Source organism: Mycteria americana, chromosome 3 (assembly GCF_035582795.1).
Source record: "Mycteria americana isolate JAX WOST 10 ecotype Jacksonville Zoo and Gardens chromosome 3, USCA_MyAme_1.0, whole genome shotgun sequence".
Classification (NCBI taxonomy): domain Eukaryota; kingdom Metazoa; phylum Chordata; class Aves; order Ciconiiformes; family Ciconiidae; genus Mycteria; species Mycteria americana.
Genome location: NC_134367.1, coordinates 96,355,243 through 96,367,457, shown reverse-complemented (window position 1 = coordinate 96,367,457; position 12,215 = coordinate 96,355,243). Strand labels below are relative to the sequence as shown.

Genomic DNA, 12,215 nt, shown 5'->3' with positions numbered 1-12,215 from the left:
GTCACTATCAGTAGATTGCTCTTCACCATGTTAAAAAACAGCATGAGATGTGAGAGATGGAACGTATCTATCTTATCCAGACTACAGAGTCCAGGTTGATGGCAAATGATGATACTGTTCATGGCAAATACCTCAGAGAGACAGCAGTGCTGTGCAAACCAGAGTTCTTGACTTAATTTCAAAATGAAAGTATTCTGTGTAGTAGGAACGTTCAAAAGGACTGAGAAAGACACATCATTACATAGACCTAAACCAAAAAATGATTGTAGCTATGCAGTGTTTAGGGATTCAATCACAGGAAAACTACTTAAGAAAGATAAAGAGATTTAAGATAATGTTAGGTATAATAAAGGATAAGATTATTCAGAATTATTACAAAGAATAACTTTATTAAGAGGTGTGTTTTAATGCTGAATGCCCCTGCTAGTATGAAAACTGAGAAGAGGAGTTGAGTCCCTGCTCCAGGATACTTAACACAAAAAAAAAAAAAAAGGCCCTGGTAAGATACTGGACAGGAATACTCTACTCGCATGGGTAGGAGTACTCCTACCCATCCTACCTATAACTATCCATGCCTGTTCAGGGGTTATCTGAGGAAGACTTGTGCATATCCTTATTATTGATATATTGTCCTCTCCTTGTAACTCCCACTTGAGTACTCTGCTAATCAGTTTCCAATAATTTCAAATAAGCAGCAGCATCTTTTTATCCATCACACAGAGCTAGGTGAGGAGTTCAGAAGAAAAAATGTGTCTATGAATGTTCCAATAGGTGCTCTGTAGGGCAATTTCTTACTCCTTGGAGGAGGAGAGGTTGTTTGTATACATATGAGCATCTACTTTTCCATAAGATTACAAAAACAAATATTGGAGAAAAGGAACCCTACAATGGCTCTACTAGAAGAGGATAACCAAGGCCCATTTCTTCATCAAAATTGTTTTGTCTTCTTTCTTGTAAAAGCATAAACAGCATTATGTGTTGCCTTCTGACACTTTTTGCCTCCTCTGGAATATATGAAACTCCTGATAATAGCATGTAGAGTGTAGGATTGTAAGAGTGCGTTCATAATGTTGTTCTACAACTGCATCAAAAAAGATTGTTTAAGAAGGTCCCCACAGCAGAATCTAAAGGGATGATAGTGTTTCTTGCTGGCAGGCTTGATGTCAGGTGAATGGACTGGTTCCAAACATACGTGCTACTTGCTTCAGGTGAAGAAGTGAGGCCTACTCCTACATTATCCTTTAGGGAAATCAGGCAGATACTGCTTTTTTTACTTTTATTTTTTCTTTTTTTTTTTCTGCAGGCTTAATGACATTCAGGGCAGCAGTCTGACTATTGATCCATGGGGCAAAGATTCTGTCCAGTTCTTCTATGGTGTAACCTCATGCCAAAATCTAACCAGTTCATTCCCTTACTAAAACTTCCCTCCTTGCCCTCTTTTTTAAGACATAAAAATTATTGAAAGCACTGAAAGGCAGAGAGCTTGGCAGCAGAGCTGAGTGTCAAAACTCTTTGGTTATCTCCCTGATTGTGCTCTGATTTGCTGTGTTACCTTACAAATAGGGTGGTTAGATTTCCCTGTGCCTTGCTTGCTTGTGCTCTGTAAAATGGAGGTAATTAAAAACACGTGCCTCATGGGAATGCCTTACACTGATACTTAATGGATTAACATTTGTAAAGCTCTTTGAAAGCCTTAGATGTGGGTCTGTATAGAAATTCAAAGCATTGTTATCTTGCAGGATAAACAGACATTTTTCAAGGCCAATCCTGCTTTATTCACGATATGTGAAAGATGATAAAATGTGGGGATAGATATATCACTATAATTCAGATAAAGCAAAGCCTGCTGGCTTGCTTGTGCTTCTGACAATATCATCCTGTCTTCATCATCTTCTGCTTATATCTTAGCCTGAGAGCAAAAGTCCCAGTGCACGTAAGGATAACCTAGGACGTAATGACACAAATGCATTTTTTTTTTTTTAAATTCTATGATAGGTGTTGGAGAAAAGGCATATTCTGGTCAGAATCCAGAACAAATACATGTTTTTCCTTCATGCAGTGGACAAGCTAAGAGAAAACAACCTTAGCAGAATTTCTGCCCAAGGCCGTGGAATGATGTCATCTTTCTGATGAGGGGATTGAGTGCGCCCTCAGTAAGTTTGCAGATGACACCAAATTGGGCGGGAGTGTCGATCTGCTCGAGGGTAGGAAGGCTCTACAGAGGGACCTGGACAGGCCGGAGCAATGGGCCAAGGCCAATTGTATGAGGTTCAACAAGGCCAAGTGCCGGGTCCTGCACTTCAGTCACAACAACCCCATGCAATGCTACAGGCTTGGGGAAGAGTGGCTGGAAAGCTGCCCGGCGGAAAAGGACCTGGGGGTGTTGCTTGACAGCCGCCTGAATATGAGCCAGCAGTGTGCCCAGGTGGCCAAGAAAGCCAACAGCATCCTGGCTTGTATCAAAAATAGAGTGGCCAGCAGGACTAGGGAAATGATTGTGCCCCTGTACTCAGCACTGGTGAGGCCGCATCTCAAATACTGTGTTCAGTTTTGGGCCCCTCAGTACAAGAAGGACATTGAGTTGGTGGAGCGTGCCCAAAGAAGGGCAACAAAGCTGGTGAAGGGTCTGGAGAACAAGTCTTCTGAGGAGCGGCTGAGGGAACTGGGGTTGTTTAGCCTGGAGAAAAGGAGGCTGAGGGGAGACCTTATCACTCTACAACTACCTGAAAGGAGGTTGTAGTGAGGTGGGTGTCGGTCTCTTCTCCCAAGTAACTAGCAATAGGATGAGAGGAAATGGCCTCAAGTTGTGCCAGGGGAGGTTTAGATTGGATATTAGGAAAAATGTCTTCACTGAAAGGGTTGTCAAGCATTGGAACAGGCTGCCCAGAGAGGTGGTGGAGTCACCATCGCTGGAGGAGTTAAAAAAACATGTCGATGTGGCACTTCAGGACATGGTTTAGTAGGCATGGAGGTGTTGGGTTGACGGTTGGACTTGATGATCTTAGAGGTCTTTTCCAACCTTAATGATTCTATGACTTCTAACTACAAGTGATGTCCCCTCATACACTTGGTGTCCCCTGGCACCAAGAACACTTTTAACTCTGGCCATCAAAGTTGTCTCATAGTTCTGACACTAAGGGCTTGTACACTTTAGAGATAAGGGATAAAAGGTCTAGTCCTAGTTTTCTGTTTGTATGAAGATTATGTAGCAGGTTTGTCTGCTGCACAGAGAATAGGGAGGCCTTCACACAATCTCTCAAGTACATGACTGAGACCTCCTAACACATCAAATATGTAAACAGCACAGCCAAGTGTGTGATGTCTTCAACACACATCAGATCACACAACTGCAAAAAGAGGCAGATACCACATCATCAAACCATGCACCAGTTTATGTATTCCCTGTACTTCGGTGATGGAAGTGAAAGCCACCCAAATTAAAACCAGGTCATCCTATACATGTGTCTTGTGGGTCTTGGCAATAGCACAATTTTGGAATACAGCTTTTAAATATAGGAAGGTTTTTTCATCCCTGTTCTAACTCTGCTGCCTTCTTCCTTCCTTACAAAAATCAGTCCATTCTGTTTGTAATCCTGCCTAACACAGGCAGATGAAATGAGTCAAGTCCTTTTTTGTTGTTTATAACAAACATGATATTCAGTTAAAATGTTACAAGCAATCACAAAACCACTGATAATCTTAAATAAGATAGTTGTGGTGAAGAGCCTAAAGGAGGTGAAACAGAACAATCTCAGGCTGAGAAAATAACAACTATAAGGAAATATTCAAAGATTTGAATTTGTTTTCATCCTTTTAAAAAAATGTAGAGAGAGATATGAGCTTCCTAATGAATAAAAGATTTTCTATACACACCAAGGGAAATTGAGAAAAGTTGACTTTATTTTTAGCAGAGATTTAGATTGAATGTAAGGAGTTGCATACTATGAGACAGACTAATGAAGTGCTAGACCAGGCAGTCTAGAAATGTGGAATCCACTTCATCAGTAGCTTAAAGGAGAAGCTAAACAATCTAAGGATGGTTTCCAGCTAGTTGGTCTTGTATGAGAGTTGGAAGTTAGAATGGTTTTGGTTTGGTTCCCCCTGCCATGTGATATACTAAAAAAAATCCCATGGGTTCTTTTCAACAACAATAAGCAGTACAACCTGATGGAGGAGAGGTGTGATATTTGATAAAGCACATGAATCTCAAGATATGAGCAGAAATGCAAGATATTTCAAGATATACTTACATTCTTATTGAAATAGTTTCAACCATTTCAATAACATACAAATAAGGGGAGGCTGTCTTTGCAATTGTCTTCAGTTTTACTTTGGAATAAATTAATATTGCCAACAGTGGTTTGGGTCGTTTTTTTGAATGATGTGCCATGAAACATTTAGCTGTGATCTTGACTTCATTATAGGAGGGAAAACCAACATACATTCAAGTGTTTTACTAAATACATTGCTTTCGTTAACTTATCATATACAAGCAGATTCAAGAGTACAATGCAAAAAGCAAATACATATTGTGGGTAAAATAGATCTGATTACAGAATACCTGATCAACATGTCTATAGTTCTAAGTATTATGGTAAGTCCATTGGCTTCAGTGAGGCAACTTAAATCCTTAACATTCATCACATGTCTTCCTGAATCAGTGCCTATAATGGGAAGTCTAGGGGATGGCTTCTTTCCTTTTTGGAAAAGGGGTTCTGTGAATTCTCCTGATTCAAATGTATGTGCCCACTGAAGCCTTTGCAAACTATCTTTTGAACTTTGCTCAGTGGTCTCTGGCTCAGTTCTGCAGATTGCTGTGTATTACTCAGTAAGTGTGCATTCCTATCATTACAACTTGTGTTAAATCCTACTGATATCACTGGACTTACCCTGAAGAGGAATCTAGACCAAGAGGTCAGCAAATAGCAGTGCAGTGTACTCTGGGACTTTGATCTGATGAGGAAATAATCTTTGTTAGTACTCTGGGGTACTGTTCTGGTTGCATGCTGGTTCTGCACAGGAGTCATTCCATTGACTTCATTAAATTTGCACCAGAATCAAGCTTGTTCCCTCTCTTATTGCTTATTTGGATACATTAATAAGTGTTTATTTTAGGGGAGAACATTGTTGAATTTCAGTCACTTCTAAACTGTGGGATTCAATGACTAACACAAGCTAGATCCTGGTCACACAGAGCATTAAGCAGCACGAGCTTAACAACACAGTGTTAAAAATGAGTCAATTAACAAAGGCAGGGAGTGATTAGTACAGAACAGAATAAATGGTACCCAGCTAAAAATATTTTCTCTGCTTCATTCTTTCAATTTATTTTTTACTTTAAATTACATGGATTAGGGACACCAGGCTGATATATTTCATCATAGAGTCCCAGCCTGAATATTGTGGTGACAGATAACAGTGTAAGTTAAATATGCAACAAGTGACTCTACAGATACTCATTTAGAGTTGTATTAGGTGAGAGTGTGCTTTGGCACGGGAATTTAAGTCAGCTGATGTTAACTCCTAGAATACTCAAAAGTGAAATATATTTTCTGCTCTGTATTTTTCTAAGTGTCAGCCATTTATCTGGAGACAAATGATATGGAAAACATCAGGCATATTAACATAGAAATAAGGAAATATTCTGAACTTACAAATTTATGTAAGAAACTATTATATATCCCATTTCTGACTATCAAAGCTGAGTGTTTTCTCTTCCTTCTAATTATTAACTTACAGATTCCCTTTATATATTCAAACTATTGTACTCTGCCTTGCACTTCTTGTTTTCTGTCTAAATCCGGATTACTCCCATCCCATTCTGTCATGTCAGCTAGTCATTTCTTGTGCCATTCTTCTATTAAACCAAAAAGCCTGGCTATTAGCAGGCTTTCCCTTTCCCTTACTGTAGTTTTCATTTCTGCAGCCTCTTGCTGATTGTCTCATTACTGACAGCAGCTCACTGAAAGCATTTACTTTTAAATGTCAGCAAATTCTATGTACTGCCTTCCTGATGGCCCATGTTTCCATTATGAAGAAAACAGGATCATGATCAAGGCATTTCATCACATGAGTATGCTGCTTTGCCCTCCCCCCCCCCCCCCCCCCCCCGGGTTTATAGGGACATTCCTCTGCTCTCCACTCTGCCTCAGTTCTCCAGCTCTAAAATGGAGATGATAATTGTGATCTACAGGAGGGTAAGGTTAAAACAGCATATGGATTGTTTCAGTCAGATGACAGGAGTTATAAAAGTACTACATATGGAACAGAAAAATACAAATCATAACTGAGGTATGGTAGATAACCATAACAGAAATTCCTGGAGTCGAATAATAAAGTGCTGCAAGACAAAGATGAAAGATGCAGTATAGGGTAACTTGCAAACTTCCCCATGCCATACAAAATTGAAGCCATACTGACCAATCCCCTTTTTTAAAAGTAAAATGCCATCAGCAGATGAATGATAATAGGAACACAAACAACTGCTTCTGATAAAGTTATTATGGACTCCTATGTACCCACAGGAGAATTACAGCAAAAGAGAATGTGATTAGAGGCAGCTGCCAAAATTAGAGGGTGGAAACAAAACTTCAGAGTTACACAGAAAATGAGGTGAAATGAAATGAACTAGCCCAGCTGAGATAATATAATGGTATATGCATTTGCCACACTTATAAATAAAACATTGACTTATTGCACTTCCAGGGTGTACAGATCCCAGTTAATTTAACATAACATGATGCACATGTGGGGGCAGAAGGGAAGGTCATATACAAAAATGTGGTGCTGGAAATGGCTTTCATGTAGTCCGTAGATGAGGGAGGAAAGAAAAAATAAAAAAAGCAAGGAGCATTCAAAACCTAACTATTGTTTTTCTCTTTAAAACAAAATTCTAATCAGGACTTGGGCACAGAAAATATGTTAGACTTCTAGCAGAGTCATTCAAATGATAGCAGATAAAAGTATCACTTCATTTATTAGACTTTGAAAGGTTTCTATATCTCTTTAAATTTTTGTCACCATCTCAATCCATTGGAGCTTGATGTTGTTTTCATTTCCACTTGATGCAAACCTTCCTGATAAACAGGAGAAACCATCCAAATAATGTGAAGTGTCTTGTTGAAAATACACAAACATTTGGGCTTTAAAAATCAGGTTCTCTTTCTTTAACTCCTGGTGTTTTGAAAGGAAGGAGAAACTCAATAGTGTATGTTCCAAACGGAGTGGGCGAGTATTTGAGGAATGAACAGAACACGAATGCAATACAGAGGTATCCTGGGGAGTGTCTTTGATGTAAATGTGAACTCAAAGTGCTTTATGAATTTAAATTGGGTAGAAGGATGGAGAAATTAAAAGCCAGGCAGGCGAGGAAATTAGGAAATTTTTTTCAGCTGATCAGATGGAAAGATACAGACAAGTTTTCAGCTCTCACACGATGGTAGAGGAAGGTCTTGCAATGACGTAGTAGAGAGAAAGTTGAAATTAATAAAATATATATGGAGGGAACTCCTGAATGTGTTTACAATATGTATGTATAAAATTCCATTAAGGTTTTGCACAGTTTGTTGGAAACCCAGGGTTCTAGTAGGAGGAAAAATACAAAAGATTTATGTAAGAGAAATAACTTTATACCCTCTCAAAAGGTGTGCCAGAAAAGCAGAAGAACATTTGCTGCTGCTCCAGAAAGATTTTTAGAGGAGGCAGAAAAACTGGCCGTCCATACAAATTAAATAGTTACCACTTTTTATGAATTCTATCATGCAAGCAACATTTAGTTTTTTCCATATCTGTTTCTTTGGGGTATTTTTTTGGTTTGTTTTGTGTATTTGCACACCCTCCTTCAAGCAGGAACTGCCTTTTGCAGAGTTTGTTGGTCTTTTGAAGGACTGTTGACATGATTGATTCACCTGTGTCTATCTGCTTAACAGTCATTCTCTGAAGTCTTTCAATGACTCCATTATTGCCAACTTCAAATATTTGTCTTGTAGGCATAGGAGGACATGATAGATATGACATCATGTGCTATACCTGGATGCTGCCTATTCTTACTGTATTCCTGCAGCCTAGAAATACAGTCTGTGGGGTTTTGCCTTCAGTTAGTTTACCTTTTTGTAACAGTTCCTTGGTCGTCTTGACAGCCACCTCTGTGTTGCGGCAGACAAGATGTGATACAAAGAAACTCTTAAGTCTGAATTCTGCTTATGCTGCACAGTGTGCAGTATTCCCAAATGCTGGATGAAGCAAGGCAAGTTACATCTGTCATGCCTTGAAGCTCTTACACTGGGGAAAACAAGTCTCTAGTATTCAGTTATATGGCCTGCTCTTGTTTTATTTAAGGGATCTACTTTCCAATTAGCATTTGGATTAACTAAAGCAACAGCATATCCCATGTTAGGCATCTGCATGTTAGCTCTGAAAGTGTCCTAATATTTACAGATATCCCAACCATCTGTACTGCAGCAGGGAAAAGGGTATTGCCTACTCTTACGCTGAAATGGCTCAATGCATTTGGCCAGCTCCCCTAAAAATGAGTTAAAATTAATCTAATATCATACTAAGAGCAGCAAGGAAGGTCATTAACAGGGCCATCCAACTTCCCTGATATTTTTTCTCTTTTTCTTTTTTGTTTTTAAAGAAAAAAAACCATAATAACCATCATAGTCCGTTTGTTCTTGAGCACCTTGAACTGAGTTACTCTGTATTGACAGCTGTACATGTACAATTAACTCTTTCAAACCAGCTGGGAAAAGCCAGTGCAAAGCACTGCATTATGAAAGACAAGGCATAACCAATGACCCAGCCATCTGACCAACACCTGGCTGTATGATGATAGTGGAAAAACAGTTCTGCTGAAAACCAGAGCATCATTCTCTGATGAGTAACTGGCTACACAGTGATAAAGAGGCTCCAAGAAGGGCTCAATATGTGCTCTGTTTAACACTCATCAGCCTGTCACCTCAAAGATGGATGCTTGCGTAAGTGGGCCTGGCAGGATGCTAGCACGCTGCTGAAGTGTGTGTTCTGGCTGTGGTTGAGGCCATCCTTCCATAGCTACTACAGAAAAGAGAGGCAGGGCAGTCTGTCATAGCCCACAGATGCGTACCCCATCCTACTGCAACACGTGAAGGGCTGCATTCTCAGGTTTGCACAACGTCTCCAGAAGCTGAGTAAAAACCACTGGATTTGGCCTTCACTTAGTAAGGCATCAAGGTACCCGATTGTCACACATTAGGTTGCAAGTGTGATTAGGAGAAGCACTAATGGAAACCTTCCTCATTCCTATCGCTAGCCTGTCTGCCTCAGGTTCCCTGTGATGATAATAATGGAGTTTCTAATGGCATTAGTCATTCCTTTACATTCAGGGAGTTTTGACTGGTAAAGGCATAAAAATAAACAAGACACAGTACAGATAAGCAGTAGGTAACAATTTTCCATACAATTCCTCTGAACACATTTTCACTGCAAATGTCACTATAAGAAAGAACTGTATAATCAAGGCACAAATAAGTAAAAAGCACAGAATAAACACAACAGCCCTCTTACTGCAAGATATATAACTTGTACTTATTGAAGTGTAAAGAGTGTACTGAACGCTAAGGAATGGATCACCTGCAGTAAGATAAACTATTTTTCTTCTGATGATATGGTTCCACATGGTGTTGAGACACAAGAGGCGGGAGGGAGGAAGGTAGAAGAAGTAGAAAGAGGAGGAAAGAACACAGGTCTCCATCACAAGAGAAGAATGAAATGCATAAACTAGTGGAAAGGCACCCTAGCTAAGAAATTCAGTTTTGAGACACTTCTAGTACAGGGGGAAGTCCCAGATTTTAATCCACTTAGTGATTTCAAGGTTAGACACTAAGGGTCCTTCTTGTGGCCCAAAACAGAGATGTAATTTTTAGGTAGCACTTGAAGACAGATGATCTCAATAGCTCATTGAACCTTTTGGTACCTAAATTTCAGACAAGTCTCAATTCAGATGGAGTCCCATTCCTAGTCTGTTAATGTACAACTTCCAAATGAACTGTGACATGAACTGCAGTAAGCTCCAGAGCAAAAGAAAATGAACCTGACTTCTAGAGAGATGCATGTGTTATACAGAAAGAGATTCAAGAAAACCACATTGCCTAGTTCAACTGAACTCTGCCTTCTAATAATTGTGTTGCTTCTCTTCAGATTTTGCTATTGGGTTCAAGCTGGTGAGCCACACAGTTCGAATGCTCTGTCAAATGCATTCATGTAGTGATGACGCATTTGTACTCTGTGTGATTTATATTGTGCTACATATTAATGTAAAAATTAGAAGTTGACCTCAATCTAAATTGTTAAGAAGCACAGAAAAGATTCAACTAAAATAGTTCTGTGAACCTCAGGAGCAGTATGAAAGTACACAGTCTGGAAAATAAACCTTATAAATGTATTTAGCTTGCTGTTTCTCCCAGCTACATAAGATTTCTGTGGGAGTTTCTTAACAAAATACTTGCTAGTTTTGAGGAGTTAGGGGAGTCAAGGAAAAGTAACTGAAAGAACTGGATAACTTTTAAGGATAAAGAATAACATTTCAATATAGTATTCAGGAGGGGATCACTAGAGCATGTACTTCCATATGCACAACTAGCTAAAGACCCCTAGCGTTAAAGGAAATCATCAGTGTCTGTAATCTCTCCTAGGATTTCACAGAATCACAGAATCGTATAGGTTGGAAAAGACCTTTAAGATCATCGAGTCCAACCGTAAACTTAACACGACCAAGACCACCACTATACCATGTCCCTAAGCACCTCATCCAAACGTCTTTTAAATACTTCCACGGATGGCGACTCAACCACTTCCCTGGGCAGCCTGTTCCAATGCTTGACAACCCTTTCGGTGAAGACATTTTTCCTAATATCCAATCTAAACCTCCCCTGGCACAACTTGAGGCCATTTCCTCTCATCCTATCACTTGTTACCTGGGAGAAGAGACCAACACTCACCTCGCTTCAACCTCCTTTCAGGTAGCTGTACAGCGTGATAAGGTCTCCCCTCAGCCTCCTTTTCTCCAGGCTAAACAACCCCAGTTCCCTCAGCCACCCCTCAGAAAACTTCTGCTCTAGACCCTTCACCAGCTTCGTTGCCCTTCTCTGGACACACTCCAGCGCCTCAATGTCTCTCTTGTAGTGGGGGACCCAAAACTGAACACAGTATTCGAGGTGTGGCCTCACCAGTGCTGAGTACACGGGCACGATCACTTCCCTAGTCCTGCTGGCCACTCTATTTTTGATACAAGCCAGGATGCCATTGGCTTTCTTGGCCACCTGGGCACACTGCTGGCTCATATTCAGGCGGCTGTCAAGCAACACCCCCAGGTCCTTTTCCGCCGGGCAGCTTTCCAGCCACTCTTCCCCAAGCCTGTAGCATTGCATGGGGTTGCTGTGGCCCAAGTGCAGGACCTTGCACTTTGCCTTGTTGAACCCCATACAATTGACTTCGGACCTCGGCAAAATTTCATATTGTTCAACTCCAGTTCAAGCAAGACAATCTGCCACATGTTTTTGGCAAATCTTATTTCATGTCCAGCACTTGTATGCATGAATTTGATGAAGAGCTCAGACAGAGTTTCAGTATTTGTCAGGAAACACAGCTCCTCCTCTGCCACTGAAGTTCCCTGTTATTACCTCAATTCTGCTGCTCCACAGAGGGGTCTTATTGTAATTTCTATTTGATTTGGGTGGTGTCATGGGACAGGAAATAATTCTGAAGTGACTACTATTTCTGCAATACTAGAGACAGCAAACAGACTCAGTTTCTGACTACTAGATCACATCCTGCTCTTGTACAATATCATGTGTAGAATGGAAGTCCTCTTATAAAGCATCGCTAATTTGGTTGGGATTGCATAAGCCTATGGCACCACCTAGCTGCAAACAGTTGTTTTTTATTTTTTCACGTCAAAACCCACATTTTTAATTCAGCTCTCAGCTTTAATTCAGCTAGCACTGAATTAAGAAGTGGGCTAAGTATTTACTACAAATCTGCTTATCTGATCTGTGGTTCCCCAGACCTATTCCAAGTCTTCTGCATGTGCTGGCTTATCTCACTGATCTGTTACAGGATGGTGCGTTAGTGCTTAGTTATGTGCACTGACTTGCTGGAAAGAACTCAGCTGTCTAGGGCTCACTTCTGAGTACAAGACTGCTTGTCTGAGCCAAGGTCCTTGTATTTCTTCCTTCTGA

At 40.3% G+C, this 12,215-nt stretch overlaps 1 long non-coding RNA gene across 1 annotated transcript in view; it reads right to left on the bottom strand.

The window, feature by feature from the left end:
* LOC142407787 (uncharacterized) overlaps window positions 1–12,215 on the bottom strand; it is a 46,308-nt gene that overhangs the window by 21,008 nt on the left and 13,085 nt on the right. The window lies entirely within an intron of this gene.